This window comes from Notamacropus eugenii, chromosome 1 (genome assembly GCF_028372415.1).
Source record: "Notamacropus eugenii isolate mMacEug1 chromosome 1, mMacEug1.pri_v2, whole genome shotgun sequence".
Taxonomy (NCBI): Eukaryota; Metazoa; Chordata; class Mammalia; order Diprotodontia; family Macropodidae; genus Notamacropus; species Notamacropus eugenii.
The window spans coordinates 226,884,443-226,909,751 of NC_092872.1; the positions used below are offsets into that span (position 1 = coordinate 226,884,443).

The 25,309-nt window shown below is 40.4% G+C and overlaps 1 protein-coding gene across 2 annotated transcripts in view; it reads right to left on the reverse strand.

The window, feature by feature from the left end:
* Positions 1-25,309, reverse strand: part of SH2D4B (SH2 domain containing 4B) — a 253,263-nt gene that overhangs the window by 141,941 nt on the left and 86,013 nt on the right. The window lies entirely within an intron of this gene.

Below are 25,309 nucleotides of genomic sequence, written 5' to 3' on the forward strand. Positions count from 1 at the left end.
TGACTCCTCCTTTAGAATAAGAGTGTCTTGAGAGCAAAGACTGTTTTTTTTTTATCTTTCTTTATATCCTTAGCACAATGCCTGGCACATGGTTAATACTTACTAACTTGACCAAGTAGCCTATTGCCTGCTGAACATCTATCTGTACCTGCATGTTTCATTGGCATCCAACAGGATACAGTGGAAAGATTATTGGATCTGGAATCAGAGGACCTCAGTTCAGCTTCTGGGGGTGTCATTTATTCCTTGTGCGACCTAAGACATACATTTAATATCTCTGAGCTTCATTTTTCTCATTTGTAAAAGAACTGGCTTGGACTAGACAATTCATAAAGTCTTGTTCAGCTCCAAATATAACCTATGATATGAAATTCAATATAACCAGAATGTTATCTCCACTCTCTACCCCAAACGTGCTCCTCTTTCAACTTTCCTATTTCTGTTGAGAACATTGCCATCCTTATATCTACCTGGATTCTCCAACTTAGAATCATCTCTGACCTCATCCTTTCCCACACCATTCATGTCCAATCAATCACCAAGACTTCTCAATTCTATCTCAAAATCTCTTGGAACTGTCTCCCTCTCCCATTTCCCACTGCTCTACTTCAGACCCTCATTACCTGTCACCTAAATTATTCCAACAGCCACCTACTTAATCTTAATACTTTGCCTATTTGCTCTCCACTCCAAGCTCTATACAACTGACAAATATTCCTAAGACACATAACTCTAAATGTTACTTTCTGCTCAGAACTCTGCAGTGTTTTCCTATTGCCTCTTGGAATTAGTGTTTTGGTAAATGCTTAAAAACCAGCTTTCTGGGAAATACATACATGTGTGTGTATCACTTTTAAGTTTAATCTTCATTTTTACCATTTACTCCTTTTCTTTCTTAAGTCTAGACAGTCAGCAAAACTATAAACCAAGCCCTGATTTATAGAATTTACCAATTTTCACTAAAAATTTAACAATCTACTCTCTAGAACCAGCTTGAGCTGAATCCAACATACACTTGTCTCTAAGATAAAATACAAAACAATCAAAATCCCTCTACAATCTGTCTCTAATCACACTTTATAGACCTGTATGTTCCATCCTTTCATCCATCTTCTGTTCTTACCAAAGTGACATAACAACCATTCCCAGGATTTGACATTCCATTTCTCATCACCATGACTTTGCACAGCTGTCCCCTGCCCCCCCCCCCATGGCAGAATTGGATTCCCTCTTACCTTAACTTTAAGAACCATAGATTTAGACCTTCAAGTCAGCTCAGAGGTCATCTAAGTACCACTCCCTCATTTTAAAGATAAGGAAACTGGGACCCTGAGAAGTTAAATGACATTCCTAAGATCACATTGGTAATCAAAAGCACCTGGCTGAATGTTAACACCAAGACTTCTGAGTTCAAATCCAGTACTCTTTCTACTTCCATCTGTCCTATGAAGACTTATATACATGTACTAAAGTTAAAAATTCCAGGGACTACCTATCTAAATGCTTCTAAATACTCATGCAAACCATTGATTGAGTACCTCTTAGGTGTCTAACACTGAACTCAGATGCATACAGAATACAAGGGCTACAGGATATGGCCCTCACTGTCAAAGAGTTTACAATTTCATTGGAGAGACAAAATTAATACAGGTAGTCCACTAGAGAACTGCACAATATGGATGATTAGCAAGAGCCCTGACTCCTACTGCAACAGACTTAGAAAAGAGAGCTCAGTGAGACACAGGAGGGTGAGACATGATTAAATGGTTGGCAGGTGGAGAGGTAACAAACACTAGAATGAATGCTATTAAAATTAATAAGGTTTAAATTAAGCTTAATTGCCAAAATTATCTGGCTTCGATAAGTATTCTTAAGAGAAACTTTGAAAACCTGGGATCAAACCCAGAAAATGGGGGAATAATCATCCCCATATAGACCAGAGGTGCCAGAAAAATGAGTTTTCTGTTCTCAGCCTTTTTTTTCTAACTCACAGATTCATTTTTTTTTACCAATCCTGAGATGTTGGGCAGAAGCCATCAATCTATTAAACCATATGCTGCTGAAATGTTCTTTCTAACTGGCCACCCTCCCCTTCTCCTCCACCAAACCCAAGAAGCCCTTCTATTTGGTGAGGATGTGTCATTTTGAGATCAAGAACTGCAGGTCAAGGGCCTATTTTATTTCATTTTTGCCTTCATGTCTGTAATGCTTAGCACCAATGCTAATTACAGAGTAAGCATTTAGTAAATGCTTGTTGGTTGGTTGGTTGAAGAAGACTTGAGACAGGCTTTCTGTCCCTTAAAAAGTGGGATTTGATTCAAAATTTTGTAAGCAAATATCACAGAGTATGGGTGGGACAAGGGAATTCATCTAAATCAAGTTTATATTTATTTGGAAAAAGAAGATGTTGAAAGCAGTATGTAATATCATTTGCCTGAAGATGTCTGAGAAGTAATGAGGAGACAAAGCAAAATATTGGCTGAAGAAGCTAAAATTCTGCATTGCTTGATGCCATTATTTGATCAGAATAGCTACAATATGCAATATATGATGATAAAAACAGTCATCTTTGCAAACTGGGAGAAGTAGCTATGCACTTAGACATTAACACTTCAGGGACACTCCATTTCAACAGTTTGGGTTCTCCTTCTACTGACACAAACCATAACCCCTTTACAACATAACTGGTGCTTTTGGAGAATAATTGTGCTCACAACCTTATTGACTTCTAGCCTACCTAAGGACAAACCTCTTTAAACTTAGCTAGTCTGGTACAGCTAGGTGGGACCGTGAATAGAGCACCAAGCCTGAAGCCAGAAAGGCTCATCTTCCAGAGCTCAAACCTGGCCTCAGATACTTATTAGCTGTGGGATCCTGGGCAAGTCACTTCATCCTGTTTGCCTCAGTTTCCTTTTCTGTAAAATCAGTTGGAGAAGGAAATAACAAACCACTCCAGTATCTCTGCCAAGAAAACCCCAAATGAGATCACAGAACCAGACATGACTGAATAAGAAGAAGGCTGGTGCTAACCTCAAATACAGCACTCATTCCCATATTCCCAGATCTGAAGCTTTTCTAGCCCAGGATGACCTACTAGAGCTTATACTCTTGTAGGGTGGCCCTTCAAGAAGCTAGAATCACCCTCCCCCCATGAATTGTTGAGGCATCAGGTTAAGACAGATGGTCTTCTACAAATGGTTCTATATAACATGATTATGTTCCTAAACCAGAGCTCTGCTCTTCAGGAAAAGAACATCTTTTTAGTCAAAACCACAACTAAATGAGAACTTGATAGGAAAATGAGCTACCATATGTGTGCAAAGGAGCAGGGAGATGTGGGCTTTGTTGATATCTTAGGACCTTTTACTAATGGTCATGAGATATTAGAAGCATAGACTGTTTCCCTGAGCAAATGTGACAGAATCAATCAGCTGCATTTTCATATATGCTCGTTTGGAAACTGCTTTCTAGTCAATGAGTTCCAGAATAACTCGGTGGTAGTCCTAGCTTTTTTTTTAAACTACAAAAGTTTCAAGTTAAATTGAGTGACAGATTCCTCTAGGCAGACTGGAGGTAAATTTGCTTTTTAGGCTGCTATTCAGTCACAAATGTCATCAGTTCAGTTGATTAGGGGATATAAAAATATTGGCTTCTTTCCAAGATAGCATCCCTTAAAAATGAAGCCAGGACAACTCAGTAGCACTGTAGATAGGGCAACAGGAAGACTCATCTTTGTGAGTTCAAATCTGGCCTCAGATACTTAGTTGCTCTATGATCCTGGGTAAATCACTTAAGCCTGTTTGTCTCAGTTTCTTCTTCTAGAAGGAAATGACAAACCTCTCTAGCATCTTTGCCAAGAAAATCCCAAGTGGAGTCATGAAGAGTTGGATGCACCAATGACTGGACAACAAATGAATTTAAGAAAGAAGACAAGAGGAACCTCAGAGTCCAAACTGCAAATGAGAGCTCAATTCAGCTGCTTTTGAAACAGCCCTGGATTTAGAGTCTAAGGACTCACATTTGGATCCCAATTATGCTGTTTACATCATGACCTTGGGCAAGTCACTTCCATCCTGGCCTCAGTTTCCTCCACCATAAAATGAGAAGGTTGGACTACATGATCTCTAAGGTCCTTCCCAGCTCTAGATCTCTGATTCTGTCCTTCCTTGAGCCAACAGTGATCTAATCTAGCACCAGTGATGACTGACTCCCTACCAATCTAACTATTTTGGGGCAGGTCCCCAGTTCCTTTTCAAAGTCCTACTGCTCTCAGATAAAAAACAAACCAGCAAGACCCAAGACTAAAGGTCCTTGATCCACCAGATATGATATACTCTCTTGGAGAAGATCTAAAGGTATAGCTATCCAAGGAATCACACAAGTACACACATAATCAAAAAGAAGACAGGACCAACAAGACTGAAAGTGGAGAATGTCCATAGTCCTATAGTCCTAACTAAGCTTCCTATTTGAAACCAAGGGGTTTGGTGCTGCAATGACTTATCTGAGGTAGTAGGTGAAGATGACCAGAAGCAGGTCACTAGTAGAAGAGTCTAACAGGTTAGGCTTCTCTTTAGAGAGCATCACTTGATGAGGCCACTTCCCTAGGCCCTCACACTTTCTTTGTCCTAACAAGTTGACAATGTGGCCTCCGTTGATCCTTCTTGCAGAATGCGTATGAAAACCTGTGAAACAGTAATGTGATGGAACAAGAATAAGATTTCCTGTACTCACTTAAGAGATGTTTGCACTGGAGAATGGTTCAAAGTTATAGGTCCAAGTCCCAAACTGGCACCTTGGCTTCCATTTTGGCCACAGACCGCCCTGTCCCTGAGCGGTCATTTCAAAATCTCATTGCTGTTCTTCATAAGGTGGAAAAGAACAGAAGGTTCAATGTAAACCCATAGCTTCCCGTAGAAGAACACCTCAAAGTGTCTTTTCGGTTAACAAAGCATTAGTAATTTCATCTTCATATGCAAAGCACAGCACATAAAAGTATCATTGCACCCGATTCATAATGAGGAAATTGAGGTTGAGAGAGGGAGACTAACTTCCCTTAAGTTTCATAGCTAGTAAGTGGCAAAGCCAAGATTTAGGCCTTCCAAGTCCAAGCACAGCAATCCTCCCATTACAGTCTCCCCAAAGAGAAATGGAAGTAAGTGGGTACCACCATGGGCTTGGGAATGTGGAGTGGTACAAGATGATCCTAGCCAGAGAAGATTCTAGGCATGTGTTGCAAACAAAGGAAAAAGATTCTAGGAAATATGCCATGTGCTCTTGAGATGACCTTCTCCTTGCTGGGAATTTCTTTGTCTCCTACCTCTGCCAAAGGAAGTCTTCCCCAAACTTAAAGATCTAACTCTAATGACTAATCTAAAGGGCAAGACTTAGAAGTGAGTCAAGCTAAGGGTTCTAGCATGGAGTAAATATTGCAATGACATATTTAGGCTCAACATAAAAGAAAAGTTTCTAAAAATCAGTTATTTATAAACAGAATGCCCCCCTCCTTAGGTGGTAATGGGTTTCCCATCACTAAAGGCATGTAAACAGAGGCAGAATGAGAACTCATCAGAAATGTTATAAAGGCAGTTCTTACTCATATAATAGTTGAATTTGATGCCCTCTCAGGTTGCATTCAGCTGAGATACTATGACTATGATTTTCCCCCAAAAAAATACATCATATCCAGGGAATATCTCACTCACTCAGTGAAAGTCAAGTCACCATTTAGTTGCCTTTGCTGGAGGAATTTCTTAAGGAAAGGGAGAATGAAAAGGAGAGAGGGAGTGAAGGGAGAGAAAGAAATAGAGGGGGAGGGGGAGGGGGAGGGGGAGAAGGAAATACTGCATATAAAAGTCATATCATACCCAGGTCTTGATGCTTTAGAAGTCCTACCTGTACCCCACAGCACAGGCAGAGGTCAAGATACAAAGCCTTTGGACCAATTTTGGGTTCCATGGACTGCTTCGCTGTGGACTCAAGAAAAAGGAGTCCAGTCAAACTATCCCAAGAAGGGCAAGTTCCTGCCAGACGTGGATAGAGAAGCAGGAGTGGCTGACTCTATCAAGTACAATCAGCCTGGGGTTAGGGCACCAGTGATCCTGACCTTCCATCATGACAGAAAAAAAATGAGCCTGGTTGGAGGAGGAGGGGTGTGGTTTGAACAGAACCTTTTAGAAACTCTTCCCTAGATTCCAGCTGCTCACATCCTCTCTTAGGGCACTAGCTTTATCATAATTGAATGGAGGCACTATGGCTGCATCTCCCAACAAGAAGTGACTAAGGGAAGCTGGACAGTCTCCTCCCATAGGAACTTGGGAACGGCACAGTCTTCCAGAAGGTTTAATGTATTGACCTTTATGGATCTCTTCCACTGAAGAACTCTGTGCTGAAACAACATCACACAGCCTCTGCTCCACAGAAGGGAGGACAAGACAGACTGAGCACCTTCTTGTCATAGTTATCTATCTGACCGTGCCGAATTCACTGTCTTCCTCTACTCTTAGTTTCTCATATCTGGAAAAGAAATACAATAACAACTTCCTTCCCCCGTTCACTCATAGTAACAGCTGATATTAATATAAGACTTAAAGTAGTCAGAGTGTTTGGCATGCATTTTCTCACTACAGATACATAACAACCCTATTTCAATCATTTCAGTCGGTTAGACTGTTTGTGACCCTATTTAGGGTTTTCTTGTCAAAGGTACTAGAGTGGTTTGCCATTCCTTCTCCAGCTCATTTTACAGGTGAGTAACTGAGGCAAACAGGGTGAAATGATTTTCCCAGAGTCATACAGCTAGTATGTATCTGAGGTCAGATGTGAACTCAGGAAGATGAATCTTTCTGACTTTAGGCCACACACTCTATCCATTATTCCACCTAGCTCCCCTAACAACCCTATGGAGAGGGTAAAACAGGGATTATTCTTATTCCCATTTTACAGATTAAAAAACTGAGGCACAAAGGAGATAGATGACTTGCCTATGGACACATAGCTCCTAAGTGTCAGAGATGAAATTTGAACCCAATTTTCCCTGATTCTAAAGTCACTGTGCATTACAGCATGATCTGGTCCTACCAGCCTGGTGAGGTATGTGCAATGAATATTATTACTACAATTTTAAAGATGAGGAAACTGAATAGAAGAGAAATGAAGTGATTCTACAAGTGGTAAGTATCAGAGGCAGGATCTCATCTCAAATCTCCCTAACTCCAAACCCCATATCCTATCTACCATGCCATGCAACATGATAGACAAGGGGTTAATCCTAGCCTTAGCTTTAAGAAACCTAGCTTTGGTTCCAAGTCACTAATGGTTAGTCACTAGGTACGTGCAAGGCACTAACCTTTCTGTGCTTCAATTTTCTTATCTATAAAATGGGGATAATAATTTCTTCACTACCTCTCCCTGCCCCCCCATCCCTCCTCCAGGCTATTATTAGAAAAACCTATGAAAAAGTACATCTTAAAGCACCATAGAAACCTGTTATTATGAAATGCCAGTGACTGCACATAGCATACATCCTTCTTATTAGAATCTTAGCACCTCAAAGCAATTAGCAGAGGAGCCAACAGAGGTCACATCTTGCAGTTCTGCAAAGCCTCCCACCCCATCATTTACTTGTGATCTCAGCAGGTTCAGAGCTGCCAGATCACAGCCTGTCAATTAAATGGCTCCTTAGAGAGAGCTAGCTCTTTTCCAAAGTCCCCAAAGATGGAGCGCATCTTGTAAGCACACAGCTTGCCTATTTACCTCGCCACTTGTATCAAACCCCTCATTCCCCCCGGCGGGAGGGGGGGGGGCTCTTTAGAAGGTACTCTCACACTAACTGCATTTCTCTTTCAAAGCTGTTTCTCCCTCAGTACTGAAGAAGCTTGATATTTAAAACTTCTTAATCTAAGTATATTCCGATGAAGCATCCTCCGTTCAGTTCTGAAGGGTGAGGCTTCCCCCTCCCACTTTCAAAGAACACTTAGGAGTGGCTTTGCCTCTTAACTCCAATTTGTTACCCACTGGCAGGCATGCTGGAGGCAGGTCTTTGGACCCCAGAAGGTGGCTCATCACTCTCAAACAGAAAGCCCCCAACAATTCCGCTAAAGGAGCCACGTATGCAAATTTGTAGGACGCTGAAATGGGGGAGCTTTTCTGGACTGTGCCCAGTCATCTTCAGGCATGCCCTTTGTATTTTCATCATGAGAAGAATGGGGGGAGGAGAGGAGAAGGGAAGGGAATGCCAAGGGAAAAGCTGATTTGTGTAGCCCAGTCTCATAGGGGTGTTGTGAGGAGGAAATGAGATTGGTTATATAAAGCACTTTGCAGACAGTAAGACATTATAAAAATGTCAGCTATTGTTATGATTATAACGTGAAACCAGAGTTAACTAGGAGGGTATTAGACTCAGTTCCTGAGTTAACATTTCAAAGTTAGCTCTGTGCAAGAAATGCCACACTGACCAGGCATTGATACACCCAGCAGATTCAGGGCTGGATGCATCGTGGGACTGAATTAGGAACAAAGGACCAGAGATTCATAGCTGGAAAGGTTCTCAGAGGCCAGTTGGTTCAACCCCTCACTTTACAAATGAGAGAACCTAGACCAAGAGAAGTTAAATCACTCTCCCAAGGTCGCACAGATGGTAAACAACAGAGCCAGAATTCCAACTCAGATCCCAATCCAGGACAGCACTAGCTATTTACTTGTGCCCAAATTATTATCTTGTTATTCTATGAAAGGGGTAGGAGAAAAGGATACATTTGGAAATATAGGTGATATAAAAACCAAAGGTATCAATCAAAATATATTTTTAAGAAAATAGATTGCAAAAATTAGGATCACTTGATTGAAGAAGAGATGCTTTAGGTTTATCTTTTAATATTTGTATCAGTATTTCCAAATATTAGTGATGCCACTGATCTGTGCACCCCCTCTAGCTACTCCATACTTCAGTAAACTGTTTTAATGAGCCTCTGTGGTCCAAAGCTTTCAACAACTGGTGGCCTACCCTCTGATGAGGAGCTTCCTTGGACACCAGTCCTTGGAAAATAAACATATCATCCATTGATGACCAATATTTCAAAGTCTTTCACCTTGGTAGGACAAGACAGTACAGAACCCCACCATGATGAACCACTAGAATAAGACTTAACTGTGGAGATTTTTAATAATAATGTCCAGCTTTAATGAGGACCTTTGAACTTCACTCTCTCATTGTTTCTCCCAGAGCTAATGACAAAAAGGTCTCAAATTGACAAAAACAATCCTTCTGCTCTTACCACTTGTTCCTTCAATGCTCACTCGAATCCCTCCTTTGTCAGTAGCCATTGGCTTCCACTACACACATCTTGGCCCTGCCAAGCTTTCGTTCTATTGCCTCTCTCTTTGAAAATGCAGAACCATACTCAATGCCTCCATTAAAAAAAATACCACTCCTGTGATGATGGGCATCATATATTGGGATTCCAGTGTAGCTATTTCAATTAAGTTGGTAAGCTCCTCAATGTCAGGTGTCACCACCATGCAGAGTGCCAGGCCTGGAGTCAGGGAGACCTGAGTTCAAATCCAGTTTCAGACACTGGCTAGCTATATGACTCTGTACAAGTCACTTAATTTTTGTTTGCCCCAATCTCCTCAACTGTAAATCAAGGATAATAGCAGTGTCTACCTCTTAAGGTTGTTTTAAGGGTCAAATGACATCATGTGAGTAAAACAGGTAGCACACAGCCTGGCACTTACTAGCCACTTAAGTAGCAGGCACTTAATAAATGCTTATTCCTTTTCCCTCCCCCTCTCCTTATTGGAGGGGACTATTTTACTTTTGTATTTATACTCTCAACACCAAGCACAGTGCCTAGGACACAATTGTTTAATACATGCTTATTCACTGTTTGATTGTCTGATTGAGAAAGATGTAAAAGTGTGTCTTCACAAAGATCTCTACCCAGTGAACACGCCCATCTGAACCTCTCTGCTTTCAAACTCTCCATCATCCACTCACTGAGACCGTAACTGGAAATACAGAAAGCTCTGCCTGCTTCTCAGTCAGCAACAGCCACAATCCAGCCACACTCAGTGTGCTGCCACACTCCAAGCTGGTTGAAGAGACACTTAAGAATTCCTCAGAATCACTGTTACATGGGAACCACAGCAGAAACAAACTCCACTAAGCTTCGCCCCAAACCACTAATCAAAAAGTTGTGCCTCAACTCCTCATGAATGCCTGTCAGACACACAAGACCGCAGGTTGGAGGCTTCCAAAATAGATGTTTCAGGCTCCCGTTGAGCTGATGTCACCTTTGGAGCATAACAGATTGAAAAAATAAAAAAGAACAAAGTCACAGATCACATCTGCTGGAACCTGCAAGGGAGTATGGGAATACTTGCAAAGGTATAGGCATAAGCAACCACACGTTCAGAAAAACAAACAAATAAAAAAAAATCTGTCTCAATAAGCATTAAAAATTACCAGCCTGAAGTATTCATCAGTAATCACATTCACACAATCAAAAAGATTTTACATTAGATTTCAAAGAATAAAGCATACATGTGCACACACACACACATACACACATTTTCCCTCTCTGCCTCTAAGAAACAGGAGGTGAACAGAGCCAAATTGCTTTTAATAGGAATTAGAGTTTCTATGCAGTCATTTGCATTGTGGAGATTAATTAAGAGTGGTTTAAAATAACTGGGGCGATCATAGCCAGTGGATTGCCAACATCAGCATTCTTCCTGTAGGCTCATTCATCACTGTTTTAACAATTATGACATTCCAGACAATTTCCATTTGCTATCCATCCCCAGTTTGATGGAAGCCCACCGGGAATCATGGTGCCATATCAAGTATTCTCTTGCTGGAGTGAGAGCCAGCACTGAGGTGACTTGAAGGAAGAAGCAAAGCCCGATGGGTACAGGGGTGTCAAATGAGATCAACTAAAAAGATGGAAGAGCAGTGAAATGCACAATGCTGCTTTCCAATGCTTAAAGCTGACTTCAATCAATTAGTCATTTGATAAGTATTTGTTAAGCTCAGTGCTCTGGTGGGTGCTGACTCCTCAAGGAAATTTGTCTCTTGAGAATAGGGATAGAGAATTCACTGGATGTAAAGTCATATTTTACATACTCTTGGGACTTTTCAAAACAAATAGTAAGTATTCCTTCATAGGATCATAAGTGTTAGAACTGAAATGAATGTAGGAAGGAAGGAAGGAAGGAAGGAAGGAAGGAAGGAAGGAAGGAAGGAAGGAAGGAAGGAAGGAAGGAAGGAAGGAAGGAAATGAATGAATGAATGAATGAATGAATGAATGAATGAATGAATGAATGAAAAAAACATTCAGCTCTTACAATGTGCTGGGCACTGTGCTAAATTTTAGGAATTCAAATCAAACAAGTAAGACAGTCCCCACCCTCAAGGAAGGCATGTAGAGCTAGAGTTAGAAAGCAAGTTTAGGGGAAGGGAAAATCAAGCCCCAACATACCATAGAGATGGACAGAAAGTAGCATGTTAAGTCTGACACCAGGATTAGGTAAGGTGAAAGTTCACCATACAAAACCTAGGGCTACAGGAATAGCAGTCTGAGTTCTTGGCGGAAGAGGAGCCTAGGGCTGCAGGGAGCATAGTGTAGAGATGAACAGAAGGACCACAGAGGTCATCCTCTAGTCTTACCTATACCTGAACAAGAACTCTTTTCTATTACATGTCCAACAAATGGTCCTGGAGTATCTGATTGAAGTCCTCCAATGAGGGGGATCCCACTCCTCCTCCAAGTGAGCCCATTCCACATATGGATTAGCTCTAGCTTTTTTTTCTTAAATCAAGACTACTTGCTTTTTTGCAACAAAAGGCTCATGATTCTACTCTCTAGGGATAAAAACAAGTTTATTTGTTCTTCTATGAGACATCCAGACCTGCAGGTAATGAGGATCATAGGATGGATGGATGGATGCATGGATGAAAAAATATGATTCTTAAGTATTTTCTATGTATCTAGAGCTAGAGAGGACCTCAAAAGCCATATAGTACAATGCCTGCATCCTATGGATGAGGGAATTAAGATCACAGAAATTAAGGGATTTGCCAAAGTCGGGGAGTCCCAGAGGGAGAATTTGAACCCTTCTTCCCATTCCAGAGCCAGCACTCATTATAGCTTATCTGTTGTGCCTTCTCTAAGGCTTTTCTTCTCCAGGCTATACAACTTTAACCCTTCCAATCACTCTTTATATGGCCTGAACTTGAAGCCCATTGCCACCACGATATCTTTCCTTTGGACATTCTCCAGCTAATCTGCACATGCTCTAAAATGAGGTACATACAATCAAGTAAGCAAGCAAGCATTTGTTAAGCCATCGCTGTGATCCAAGCAATGTGTGGCCAGAAGGGAATATAATAATCTAAGTTATAACTTTGAGGTCACATTAGTCTTAGGTGACTAATTACATTTACCCTAACTTGGTATGATTTGCCCAAATAACAGAAGAAATTTCATCCTCCCTGAAGCATTTGGTCCTCTGATTTCACTGGTAAGGAAACACTCTCTATCACTGTACATTGGTAACTCTGCACCTCAAAATCTTAGAACATTGCTTGGGTCTGGATTATTGAGAAAGTAAATGACTTGTCTAGGGTCAGTTTATGTCAAAAGTGAGACATGAACCTACCTTTTCCAAACTCCAAGACTAGCTCTCTATCCACTACAACACCTTGCCTCTTATATGAAATTATAAGAAAGTCTTCATAATCCTGGCAATAGTTTAATGGCTTTCGAAGTCAATCAAGGTCAAGTCAAAGATGGCTTCCATTGTTCCAAATGGTCACCACACTAGAATTTATTTTCTTGAAAAAATGGTTTTAAAAACCAAGGCAATTAATTTACAGATACTCATTATGCACCAGCACCTTCTTCCATAATATTTAGCACCAGCATTCTTATATATAGTTGGACATGCTACTACATCAGTCACATGCTTCATCAAACATAACTCACCATAGCAGGTCATTGTCCTGCAATCAGGGAATGTATTTCAATGAACTTTACTTATCCTCCTTCATCTCTCTTATTTTGCCATTATAAAGTAAACCATTATTAAAATGTAATTGAGTATTTTCAGTCAGTGAAAAAAAGAGTCCCAAACTAGACTCAACCAAAACATTAAACAGCTATTGAGTCCCTACAGATACTCACTAGTGTGCTACACAAAGTGTGAAATATAAACAAAGAAGGCAAAAAGAAAATTTTAGATTTATTTTGAGAAAGAGCTTCCTAATCATTAGAACTGCCCCAAAATGGAAAGACTTGCTTCAGGAAGTAGTGAGTTCCCCACCACTGGAGGTCTTTAATTAAAGACTAGATGACCACTTGTCAGAAATATCAAAGAGGAAATTTTTCCTTTAGGACATAGTTGCAATAGATGATTTTTGCATTCTGATCCCAATTCTGATATTCTGTTCCCAAAAGGACACAGACCCTTCCCTTAAGGTGCTTGAATCCCAATAAGGGAGGTTAGAAATGAAGAAAATAAGAATGATAATATACTAAATTTTAAAACTCTTTGACAATAAAACAAAACAACAGTAGATTCTAACTGTTAATTGCTAAGGACGCATAGACTGATCATATTTTCTTGAATCACTGAACAGAATGTTTAAATTTGGAAGAAATTAAAAAAAAGTATTGTCAGAATTTCTCCCCTTCAAAAGTTCCTTCTTTATATTTTCACTTTAAATTGTGATATTGCTTTTCCCATAAGAGATTGTCCCTGAGATTGTCTCTTGATATTAGCTGATACTCACTTGATACAAAGATCCCTCCAAAATTATGCAAGTCAAAGGGATCAAATCAAAGAGTTCCCATCAACAATACCTGTGAAATTTCCCAAATTTTTAAGGGTTTGCATATCCAAGATGCCACTAAGTATTTGAAAGATATCACATCAAAGAAGCAAAGTGTTGCTTTCTGTCATTCCAGTTGTGGGGTGAATGATAATGAAGAGCCTGGGCAGTAGACCTGAATATATGTTTGTAGGTTGTGTGCTGGTTGTGTGCTGTTGGACATACTCAAAAATATGATTTTTGAGGGATCAAGAGTTTGAATGTGAATACTCTAATCATTTTGCATCTCCAGCATAGCATGACTCCCAAAATACCCAGGCATGCCTTCAAACCTCATGGCCTTAACAACCCATATATGAGTCAAACCCCAAAACCCCAATAGTACCGAGATCCTTATGGGAAAAAAATGAGTAGATTATTCCTAAACCACAAGAGGAGGTTGCCCAAAAGAAATTGAAGAAAAAAACCTTGTAGGGGGATATAGATAAAAATGGAATTAAAATTTCATTAATGTTCTAATATGTGCTTAAACTTGAAATCAGATCTGATGTCTCAGGGAAACAATTAGATAGACAGCAAGCTGTATAGCTGTATAGCTCTTTTTCTGATGTTCTAGGCCTGCCACATCCTCTTCCTCATCTCTGCCCAGACAAATCCCACTCATCTCTAATGACCAAAGTTAAGTCTCTGTCTTAGGCTTCCAAGCCTGGCATCTGAGCAGACCCTAAGCTCAAGGTGAGTCAACAGTGTGCTACAAAAAAGCATGTTGAGTAGCTTGGTGTCTAGAGCTGGGAAGGTGATAAAGGATCATAGACTTAGCATGAGAAGAGAACTCTAGCCCTCTCATTTCATAGATAAGGAAACTGAAGCCCAGAGGAAATTGAGTAATATGTCTAGGGTAAAATAACCTATAACCTTCTGAGGAAGGATCTGAAATTGGGTTCTTCCTAACTCAAAGCCTAGTGTTATATCCACAGTTTCTGTGCATTCTTCCCTGGTCTGACCAAACAACATCTTAATTATCATTCTCAATTGGTGCCGCATTTTAAGAAGGGCATAAATTGAAGAGCAAACACCAAGCTGAGAGGACTCAGATTCATTCTAGATGTCTCATTAGTTCCTCATCCTCATGACCCTGGAGAGCACACAGGAGGTTCTAACATGAATGACTTCAGCTAATATTTTTTCAGTCCCTTTATCCATGAGGATCAGGTCAAAGACATGCGAACATGTAGCCTAGACAAAAGGCTTCAGAGGAAATGACAGCTGCCTGCAAGTATTTAAAGGGCTGGAAATGGAAGAAGTTAGACTTGATGAGCAAACTAGGAGTAATGGGTAGAGGTTATAAAGAGGCAGAGGGAGGCTTGAAGTAAGGAAAACCTTTCTAACAATAGAATTGTCCCAAAGTGGGACAGACTGTCTGGGGAGAAGGAAGTTTCTGCCTTACTTTAAGTCTTTAAACAAAATTGGATGACCTGTTTATCTGGTGTGATTTAGAGAGGATTCTTGTTTTAGGACTTGGAGTCCTTTCCAAGTCTGAGATTCTGTGATTCCTTTTCCTTCTTTTTCCTAATTATTTTTAAGAAGGAAATAAGCACATCGATTGCACCTACCATGTGCCAGGTACTGTGCCAAACATTTTACAAATATCTCATTTGATCATCACAAGAAGCCTGGGAGCTAGATACTATCATTATTCTCATTTTACAGTTAAGGAAATAGATGCAAACAGAAGTCAAGTAACTTACCCAGTATCACACAGCTAGTAAGTGTCTGAGGCAGGATTTGAACTCAGATCTTCCTGACTGTAGGCATGGCATTCTGTACACAAAGCCACTTAGGTGCTTTGAAGGCAAAGGACTACCTCTTGCACTCCCTACTTTTTCTCCAAACCCATAGTACAGTCACCTGTGTCTACTAGATACTGAGGGGAAAGTGCATGTTTCTGGTTTGGACTTTCACTAAAACAAATGAGGTCATTTGGGTTACATAATCCCTGAGGTCCCTCCCAACTCTGAATTCTGTGATCCATGTGTATGTTGACCCTTTCCAATAAAATTGTACATCTCAACCATGAGTATGCTATCCCATCCCACACTTTGGAAAGTCCTATGAGATCAGAGTTTAACCCCAGTGGGTCATTAGCTCCTGGGTGATCTCTGTGCTATAAATGATGACCAAAATCAATGCAAGAATATTGAATTCACCTTGGCAAATCCCATCCTGCCTTTGGCTGCAGCCCTGCTCTCTTTCCACATCAAATTTTCATGAGCTCGTAGACTATGTTTCCACTTTGTATTGTTTGCCAGCAGGCTGAGAGCCAGAGTACTCATCCTGACAGAAGGCTTGCCTCACCAATAGAAATCACCAAGTATTTGAGTGCCTGCTATATGTAGGACACTGTGCTAAAGCTGGAGTCTCTGCCCTTTGTCCTCAAGGGCTTTCCTAGAAAGGAAAAGTATAGGACAAGGTTAAAAAGTAATGGTGGAAAGGAGAAGAGCAAAGGATTCTAGGAAAATTTAAGGAGGTCATTTTCAGTTAGTGGAATCAGGGAAAGCATCATAGAGGAAGTAGTCCTTGGACTGGGCGTTGGAGGAAGAGAAGTGCGAGAAGGAAGTGGTTGTTGTTGTGTTCATCCTTCGTTGCCAAAGAAGACCACGTCATCAGAGAAATAATGACATGATTTGCACCTGTTTTGAGTGAGGGAGGGCTGTGCAAGGTCACCAACCTCACTTTCTCATCGGGATCCATCTGGATCCAGTGACCAGATATTCATCAGGATGACTGGAGATGACCCAGGATGCAATGGGAGACCTTGACCCCTTTAGGCCAAGGCCTATTCAGGTACTCACTTAGGGTGAGGTAACACCTATTCAGTGAATAGGCCTGTTCAAGAAGTAGTCAGGGGATGGTCCCTTTTATAAGGCAAAGAAAAATAACTACATCAGGCTGGGAGGGAAACAGCAGCAGTTACTACTGATAATCACTCTTAAGCCAGGAGGGTCCAGAAAACAGCCCTTAAGTGGAGCTTAGGCAGGGGCCTAGTGTTGTCGAGTCTGTGGGCTTCAGAGTACAGTAAGTTTAAGTTATTGAGAGTTATCAAGAAAGAACAAGACTCTATCTGGCAAAGACATCATCAGGTCCAGCTGTTTCCCTAAAAGGTGGGGCTTGTGAACTGGATCCTGAGGTGGTGTTGACTCTGTGTGATCTCCTCCTGCCTCCAATCTTCCTTCAAAGATGAGCTTCTCTGGAATCCTTACTACATTGGACAGCAATGACAACACTCCCTTCCTGGGGTGGTAGGGAGAGTGGCATCGATTGGAGAGTTCAATTGGAGTATGGTTTCTCACCTTCAATCTACATTCAAGGCCCTTTCCAGCTTATAAAGGAGGCCCAGGTTGACTCCTATGGTTTTGATTTCAGCAACAGGCTCCTGTCTCTTCACTTTTCCTGAGACGAAAGATAAATTCATCTGCTACAAAGAGGGTCTTGGGGATTTGGGCAGCTATAGAAACTTAATCTGGGAAGAAATTTAGGGCTAGAAGAATAACTCCTTCTACAGATGCAGGACACAAGGAGGAAGTATGCGTTGCAAGGATAGAGGTACATCCTGGGAGAGAATTCAGAGACTCTTTCAATGTTCAGGAATAGCATGTTAGGATCAAAGAACAGCTAGTAATCCATTTTATCTGGAGCATAGAGTAGGTATAGAAAGGACCATCAAGTGAAATAAGGATAGAAAGGTCAGCTGATGTTAGAGTGATTGTAGGAAGGCTTTAAAGCCAGGGTAAGGTTTTTGCATTTTATCCTCACCAGGCAGCAGTGTGTAGGTATCATCATCTATTTTCTACCCTTTTCCTCCTTCCTCTGACTTTGAACAAAATCTGGAAGATAAGACGTGCATTCAGAAGATTATTTCGGTAGCTGTGTGATAGATGTGAACTAGAGGAGAAAAGGATAAGGAAAAGCGATAGATACCAACAACCCAGGCAAGAGGTGATAGGCTCCTGAATTAGGATGCTTGGCAGTGTGAGTGAGAAGATTGATACCAGAAATATTGTGGAGATAGAAGAGATAGTCTTGGCAACTAAACACAGGGAAGGATAGGGTGAATGGACTTACAGGAAGGAAGAAACGGGCAAAAGGTTACTTTGGGGTGTTGAACCTGACTGACTAGAAAGACGTGTGTGTTCGTCCTTCATTGCTGAAGAAAACCATGCTATCAGAGAAATGATGACATGACTTGCACTTGACTTTGTTCTGAGTGAGGCAGCCGTGGGCCATGTGGAAGGGGAACAAATGAGGCATCTAGAAATCTCATGAAATTTCTCTCTACAAAAGTTTTAAAGCAGCACCTGAGATAGGACCATCAGTACTCAAAGGCTCTATCTATGACAAGCGAATGCACATTTATCTGCAAACTCTGGGGAGTTCTTGGAAATTGGAAAGATTTGGTAGAACCTGGTTAAAGGTTGTATAACTATTGTCTGAGAAGCAAACTAGCTAAGCAGCTGAGTTCAGATCCCACCCCTGCTATTTACTACCTCTGAGACTTGGACTCATAATGTCCTCAGGCCTCACTTAAAGTAAGGGAGTAGGAAAGAGACTGGATGGGATGACCATCATCTCACCTCTAAGCTATGATTATGTAACTAATTATTGTGTGGGGTCCAAAATGCCCAATCTACGATAAAAGAAACTGAGGCAGAGCTCCAAGCCAATAGTGCTTTATTAGAGGGATCTGCCCCTCCCCCCAGGAAGTGTATATCAGATCTTCAAGATCTGAGATTACTCCTTTCCCTAGGGCTACAGTTTTATAGGGCTTGATGCCCAGACTCTCACAAGAGGCAAAGTAAAATAGAGACTCCCTTTGATGACAGACCCTGCTCTTGGTCCTTCAGGAAGGGCAGAAATGATGCATCAGCATAGGTGGGCAAGGCAGGGGTCATCTCCACTGAGCATGAGATGGTCTCCTTTTCATGTTGGGCAAGAGAGGGTAGTCAAGAGGTAGAAAAATAAGTTAGTAGACTTTCCATATTACATCAAGTGCTCCCACTCACACTGAATTTGGTCATAGTCATGAACAAAAGAGAGTGGAGGTCCCCTAGTCAGCATTCTTGTGGTTAGGCCAGTGAACTTTATAACAGGTTAGTGAACAGTGAACCTACAAGCTTGGAGTTTAAGCTTTCAGGGCTGATTATGAGTCTATTTTATTTAATTATCCCTAGATATAAAATATGTAAAATATGTATATATACAAAATTCCTATACTAATATTAGTTAACTAAACTGACAAAAAACTGACTAAATGTACCTTACCAGATAAGTATATCACTAATAATTGTTAACAATCACTAACCCTATGGAATTACACTGAACTGACTAATACTGATTGCAATAAAACAAGAATACAAACACTCATCTCTCTTGGTTGAATTCTTTAGCATGTGAGACAGCAAAAATTAAAACCAGACCTGAGTCTTATGTAGCCCCTTCTACTTTCACAGCAACGATAGGATGATGGAGGCAAAGGCTACTAAAGATAAAATAATTCGGACACCATTTCTAACACTAATTTATCTGTTGGTGTTCTCCATGATTTAACCTTATCCTATGACTAACAAGTTGACACATTGCTAGAGAAACTAAAACTGCGCTGGAATTACCATCCTTGCTATAAGCGAAGGCAAGAGATATAAAAGGTAACTAAATTAAATGTCAACCTGGTGGTTCTCCTTGGAAAAGTGAGTAACAGAGGTGGCAGCTTGGGTTTCATCAGGTGCCTGAAGGTAACAAGAAATACCGTTTCATGAACTGCTTGGTTATCTCACCCTGTAGTGCCCATCATGAAGATAATCACAGTTTATGCACCAATATCTGTTGCAGAGACTGAAGAAATGGAAAAACACTGTTAAGAACTTGACAAAATGCCATGAAGTAAGTCAATCTATACCTTGATGATGAAACTTGATATTTTTCTCTACAAAAGTAGATACAAGAGAGCATGACCAATACGATTTTGGAAAATAGAGTACAGGATCAAGAAATGGAATCAGCCAAGGCTTTGGAGGCTATTGAAACCTCACCCCTGCCCAGCAGCAATACGCTGTTCTCTCTCTCTTTTTTCCTCTTTTCACGTTGATGCTTTTGTTGTCTTTACCACTATAATTTCCCAATGGATCATTCCCATCCCCATGGAGCACTGCCTTGAAACAAACAAACAACAACCACCACGAAAAACCACAGTTAAGGACCACCATCTGACAAAACAAGCACATAGTAATACTATTCTGTCCCCCTAGTCTCCCCCCTCCTCTACTGAAAAGTATGCTACCTTCATCCTTCATTCTCCAGAGCAATTAATCTCCAGTTAATCTGGAAAAAAAGGAAGGAAGAAGGAAGGAAGGGAAAAGAAAAAGGAAGGAGGAAAAAAAAGAGATTCATTGAGGGATTATTTTTAATTCAAGAAAGATAACAGAAGGAAGTCCAAAAAGAACCACAGACAATCAGGAAAACTTTTACAGTTATTGGCTGAAACTATTATATACTTAAAAATAAAATTTAGCTGTTCCTAATAAGGATCAACATTTTCATGCATAATTCTCTTTGCACTACTATGTATGTGGAAATTCTCATTTAATTTGGCATTTATTGAGCTCAGAATAAAAAATTAAAATAAATAAAACCTAACAAATCTCATCTCTATTTCTAATTAGCTATCTGACTTTGGGCAAGTCATTTACCTTCCCTGGGTCTCAGTTCCCTCTTCTGCAAAATGGGTGATGGACTAGATGGCCAAGTTCCCTTCTAGCTCCAAATCCATGACCTTTTTCTAAGAGAAATTTAAGTAATGAACAACAAGGAAGACTCAGGAGGTAAGATTTTTTTATAAGCTTTCAGTTAAGAACAGAATACAGCCTTGAAGGCCCTCTTGCAAAAAAAAAGTTAAGTAGCCTCTCTCCTACAGATTAAAAATTTATTCAAGAGCCTGTGACAGAGATCTATATGAGCCTCTGATATATGGAAATGGTTTCATTTAGTGAGCCTCTCAGTACTGACCACAAGACAGCGTAAACCTACTGTGTTGTCCAGTGTTTTGGAAAATGTTCAGACAAAAAGATTTTTTATTAATGGAAAGGTTCTTTAAATGTTCCTGATCACAGGTAAGTGTACTACTTATATCAAGCTCCAATATTTTGCAAAGCTCTCTCAACAAAATTATCAGTAATGCAGAAGACATCAGTCTTTTTTCTCCCCACTGAGAAAAGGAAGCAGATTTTTTTTAAATGCCCTGAATGCCCAGGCTACGGCATGAAGCTCAATGGATAGGCCATTAGGTTAGTCCATCGATGCATCTAGATCTTGGGTAAATCCTACTGTGGGCAATGATCTGGACTCACAAATGAAGAGGAAAAAATCAGGCTGGATCATATCTGGGAAAATGTCCTGCGCTTCCAATGATTCCAGACTGTCGCATGCCACAAAAGCCCATCTTTTTAACACCAACACCCTTTCTGAGGTCACTTGGCTGTAAATCATGAAGTTCATGACCTCTAAAGAATTGGAACTGCATGTAACCAAAGGCAATGACAAGCTGAAATGACTCCAGTCCATTACCAGTGGTGACTCATTCGTGAGAAGTCACATAAGAACTTCATCAAGGTCACATGAGATGAGAAAGGTAGATAGACCAGCCATGTGATGAGGAGAGCCAACAGATGGATAGCCTAAGTTCCCCTTGCTGTTAGGTAAACTGCTCTGGAGCAGTTTACTGACTCATTCAATGTCTTTTCTTTGGGCATCTTACGGAAAGACATGGAGAAGAATCGTATAACATGAAAGATGAGGATAGTTCACAATCCACCCAGTGAAATCGTATTTATTTCACAGTGGTTTGAGGATTGGACCTAGAGTCAGATATTCCTAGGCTGAAATGCTACCTTTTAGCTTTAAAGGTTTTGGGACCCTGAACAAATCACTTAAACTAACTGAATGTCAGTTTCCTCATTTGTAAAAAGGAATAATAATAACACCTGTTTTCCAGAGCAATTAATCTCCAGTTAATCTGGAAAAAAGGAAGGAAGGAAGAAAGAAGGAAGGGAAAAGAAAAAAGAAGCAGGAAAAAAAAGAGATTCATTGAGGGATTATTTTTAATTCAAGAAAGATAACAGAAGGAAGTCCAAAAAGAACCACAGACAGTCAGGAAAACTTTTACAGTTACTGGCTGAAACTATTATACACTTAAAAATAAAATTTAGCTGTTCCTAATAAGGATCAACATTTTCATACGTAATTCTCTTTGCACTACTATGTATGTGGAAATTCTCACTTAATTTGGCATCTATTGAGCTCAGAATAAAAAATTAAAATAAACACCACTGAGTTATTGTAAGGATCACTCACTGGGTTATTGTAAGGATCAAGTAAGACAATGCATGTTAAAAATGTTTTTCAAATTTTAAAGGGCTAAGGAAATATGAGCTATTAAAATCATTGTAAGTATACATCTAACTGTTTAAGTCAACCTTCAGAATTATAGAATTTTAGAACATGAAGGTTCCCTAAGAATCATTTCATGGATTCCCCTTATTTGACTAATTTAATAATAATAATAACTCACATTTATAAAGCACTTACCCTAAAATAACCTTGTGAAGTGGGAAGGGAGAATACTATACTCTTATCCTCATTTAACAGATGAGGTAGAAAGGGCAAATACTGTATTATTATCCCCATTTACAGATAGAATAGGAAGAGGAAATACTGGATTATGATCCCCATCTTACAGGTGAGGAAAATGAGATAAAGAGGTAGGGTGATTTTTCCAATGATTACCACAGCAGATGGGGGAGAAAAAACAAGTTTTCTCACTTTCTAGGCCAAGTATCCTTTCTGCACATGATTCCCTTCTCAATCGATCATTCTCAGACACCCAACAACAATCAATCAAGCCTTAGAGGGAAGATTCTACCATATCGGTTCAAATATGTCTAAGAACACCCTCAAAAATATGTCTCTGTATGCAGAAAAAATTAAGATGTACCCTGAAAAAATTGCCCTAATTATGTGCTTCAAAGAAAGCAGAGTTGGCAAGAAGGGGGGAGATGTGGCTTATATTCACATGGGCCATAACATCCTCATTCAATTGGGGGAGGGGAGACAATAGGGACAAATCCTAATTTCTTTCATTACACTTTTCATTTCACTACCAGCTTCTCTGAGGGATGGAGGTAGAAAGGGAAGGGTAGGAGGAAAGCAGAGATAGAAGTCAGGAAAGATTTTTTTTCTAGGATGGATATCCCTGCTTGCACACAAAGCTGACTAAATCACTTCCCCAGATCCTTCAGAGAGAGTACCACAAGACCTTTTTCCTGGTGGAGAGCTGACTTCAGCAGCAGCAGCATCCTCTTACAGTGCTGAGCTCAGGTATACTGGCAAGAGCCACTCACCTACACACCACTAGGACTTGCTTCGCATGCTTGCTCAAAATACTCTGGACCACTGAACTGGAAAGTGCATCATGGAAAAGCCTTAATAGAGCAGCTAATTCTGCACTGTTCCATAAATGGAGGATGCGTTTGATTTTCCAGAGGAAAGCTACTGTCCAGCCTTGCCTTGGTGACTGATATCTAACTTGGAATAAAACTGATGAAAGAAGGTCTGAGCTATGAGGCATAGGGAAAGAGGTAAAGCACTCCTGCCAGCCTGGGGATCAAAAAATCTCCCTCCCGGAAGGGGCAGACCTCAGAGACCACTCCTAACCAAGAATCCCTTCTTTCACCATTCCTAACAAGTGGTCATCAGACTCTGCCTAAAGGTTTTCAGTGACAGGGATGACTTTCTAAGGCAGCACATTTCTTGTTGGGACAGCTCTAATTATTAAGGTTCTTTTTTCCTGACACCAAGTCAAAATCTGCCTCTGGGCAGAACCTATTGTTCACATACTACTGTTGTCCACATTCTCAAGAATGGTCTGTCACTCAATGCCAAATGAGGATTAAAAGAAAGGGCAATTCATCTGCTTCATCACTTCCTGCTGCCCACCTGGCCTTGGATGCATTAGTGAGAACCAGACTTAGCCTGGAGGAAGAAGAGATAAACATTTTCTATGGGGAAAGCATCTGATTCCATGCTTTCAGTTATTAAGCCAGACTGCAACCTATTATGCTGAGGAGCCTGGAACATTTGGAAAATGATGAGACCCCAGATGATAAAAGCCAACGTTTATATAGTGCTTTCAGGTTTACAAAAACTTTGCCTGTATTGCATTCGTGTCCTTACAACAACCCTGTGAGGCAAGTTCTATAGGTACTATTATTCCCATTTCACAGATGAAGAAACAAAGGCTCAGAGAAATTAAGGGTCTTGCTTGTGGTTGAAGTTGAGTGTCTAAGGGGGATTTGAACTTAGATCTCTGAAGACCCTAGATCCAGTCCTCTTAGCACTATGTCAGGCTTCCATTTCAGACAGGAAATGTCCCATTAGCCCCCAGCAATACTTTGCCAAAATAAGATACATCATAGTCTCAGTATTTTTTTCTAAATATAAAAGGTCCTGTTGGTTTGTTTTTTTGTTTTTGTTTTGTCATTGCTGTTTAAGGAAGATGCAACTGGAATGATATAAAGTGAGTACATCTATAAGGTTGGAAAGTCTAGGAATGTGCCCCTTTAACCATAAGTCTGTATGAAAGCAGGCCTATTGGGGGCAGAGAAGCAGTCCAAAGGAGCAGAGGTCAAATACTAAACTTGGTTGACTGCAAACCGTGCCAAATTGAAACCTTTTAGCAACAGAGTTTTAAAAAGGACTGTAATATCTTTATGGTGCCATTTTGGGGGAGAAGACAAAAGAAGTATGTTCTTGGACAGAAATATTAAAATCTCTCCACTACAGTTTGTCAAAGTGTTTAAAGTTCCTCCACACAAGAGATGTTCCTTTGAGACAAGGCATTGAAGGCCCCTATTAAAATGTAAGTATTTTACCTATGAGAGGTAATGAGAAGTAGCTTGACAAAGTGGATAGAAAGATGGCCTAGGGGTCAGGAAGACCTGGATTTGAATCCTGTCTCTAATTCAGAGCCATGTGACCACAAGCAAGGCAATTAACCTCTCTGGGCAACTCTCTGAACCTATAAGTTATAGACCAGTTATATATGCATTGTTAGAGGAAGTTTCCAAACTGGAAATTCCCTTCACTGATAAAATCCCAGATCTGAAACAAAAAAATAAAGAGGGTGGGGGTAGGGAGAGGAGAAGTAACCTGAATCATTAAAAACCCTCTAACGTGTCAACACAGATACATTTACTAAATTCACTGCCCTCAAAGAGGGGGGAAGGGAATAAGGACTTACATAGAGCCTACTCTATGCCAGTCACTGTTAAGCTCTTTTGGCAAATATTATCTCATTTGATCCTCACAACAATATTGCATGGTAGGTGCTATTATCATCCCCATTTACAGTTGGGGCAACTGAGGCAGACA